The sequence below is a fragment of the Mus caroli genome, unplaced genomic scaffold (genome assembly GCF_978045245.1).
Source record: "Mus caroli unplaced genomic scaffold, Mus_caroli_1 scaffold_4, whole genome shotgun sequence".
NCBI lineage: Eukaryota > Metazoa > Chordata > Mammalia > Rodentia > Muridae > Mus > Mus caroli.
This window is the reverse complement of record NW_028227259.1, coordinates 155063823-155066044: the sequence shown is the minus strand read 5'-3', so window position 1 is coordinate 155066044 and position 2222 is coordinate 155063823. Positions and strand designations below refer to the sequence as shown.

Below are 2222 nucleotides of genomic sequence, written 5' to 3'. Positions count from 1 at the left end.
GCTGTAGAGTGCTAGCCATTAAAATCCCCTAGCCAGGGATGGAAGGACATTCACTCAACTTGCTAGAAATGTGGTTCGATAATACTTATTAACTGTCATAATCCTTAAGAATGACTTTGGCTGGGCTGATGAAATGTCTCAGCTGGTAACAGAGCTTGTGGTCAAGCCTAGTAACCTAAGTTCGATTCCTAGGACCTGTGTAATGGAAAGAGAGAACTTACCTCTGAAAGTTGTTCTCTGACACACACAGACACACACACACAGACACACACACACACACACACACACACACACCATACACACACACACATACAAACACATATACAGATACACACACACACACACCACACACACACATATACAAACATACATACAGATACACAGACACACACACTATACACACACACATATACAAACACACATAAAAACACAGATACACACACACCATACACACAAATATATATAAACACACATACAGATACACACACACACACACCATACACACACATATACAATCACACATACAGATACACACACACACACACAGACATATAAACAAATATAGATACACACATACACACACACACACACACTCTTCAGCAGGAAAATACTGGTTTGCTCACAATCATGCCTCTTTGCTGAAACAGTTCAAATCTCATGACAGGTCCACATGGGGGACAAGCCAATGGCCACCCAGTTTCAGATCCCCACATGGGCTTGGGTGACATAACTGCTGTTAAGAGTCCTCCCTTTTTCTGCCCTGCTCCCTTCCCTCCCACCACAGAGGCTCACCCTAAGCATGCTGACTCCTGTATACTTGACTCAGTGTCCCCAGGAGTCCAATTTGCATCCCAGCCTGAGGGGCCAGCTGCAGCCCCACACTGCTTTGCATTGTTCATCCCAGCCAGGGAGGCATTTGAGTCCCCCCCCTCCCCCGTGAGTCTGAGACACCCACTGACCTTAAAAGTCACTAGCTACACTCACTGGACACTTTCTATAGAAGGTGCTTCTATCACAGGCTTCCCTGTACTAGAAAGACCACAGCTGGGCATGAGAGATGGCTTAGCGGTCAAGAGCACTGGCTGCTCTTTCAGAGGACCTGAGTCCACTTCCCCAGCACCCTCAGGATGTCTCAAAACTGTCCTTAACCAGTTTCATAGGATCTGACACCCTTGCCTGGCCCCTATGGGCACTGTATGGATATGGTGCATATATATATATACATAAATGCTTTTTTTGTCCTCCCACATATATATATACATATATATATATGTGGGAGGACAAAAAGCATCAGTACACATAAAAATAAATGAATAAACACTAAAGGTTTCATTAACAAATGATGTGAGTGAAGAAGTTGACAAAGACGACCCAGGAGCTCACACTGTAGCTTTACTGTAAATAAGTCTCACTTTTACCTATAGTTGAGGGGGCATGGAATTCTGGGAGATACTAAGATAAGAGGAATTTACAAAATAACTATCAAGACTAAACTTTCAGGGATCATTTCTATAGTCCGTTACAAAGTAACTCTCTGCATAGCCTGGACTAGCCTTAAACTCACTCTATAGTGCAGGCTGGCCTTGAAACTGGGGTTGGTTTGCCTGCTCAGTCTCCTGAGTAGCTGGGACTATGGTAATGCACTACCTCACCTGGCTTTTCCCTGATTCTGATTTATGTAAAGCACATTGAATTCTGTGTGCTGCTAACACTTGAAGGTTAAGCATCCCCTCCCTTCTTTCTTCCCTCCCACTGTTTTTCCCCCTTAGTGAGATAAAAATTTTATTTTAAGCGACACACTGAAAGAAGTTAAAAATTAATTTGGAGAAATGACTACGGAATTCCAGGAATTAGTGAAGCTCGACAAGTCACACTGGGTGACCTTTCTGTTTTTTCCAGCAGACGGTCCAGATGGCGAGGTTTTCCAGGGCTGCGCTTTGTGGGATGTCTGCTTGATTGTTTTTCCAAACATGGAAAGAGGAAAACACACATATTTGTTAAAACAATAAAACCCCAACATCTTCAGTTAAAAGCAAGACTTTGACCTTGCTGTGAGAACTAGTCACTTTGTATTTGCCTAGATTTTTTTTTTTTTTATTTAATGTACGGCTCTTGTGTGTTTGTTTATTTTTATTTCACACACCTTCGGTGTGCAGACCTGTCTCTAAACTCTCACGGATTCCAGGCATCTTCTCCACAATGTGTCCTGGCTCTTGGGTGTG

General features: G+C 43.1%; 1 pseudogene; it reads left to right on the top strand.

Moving 5' to 3' along the window:
• Window positions 1–1484: 1484 nt before the first annotated feature.
• Window positions 1485–1572, top strand: LOC147005419 (small nucleolar RNA U3; annotated as a pseudogene).
• Window positions 1573–2222: the final 650 nt, after the last annotated feature.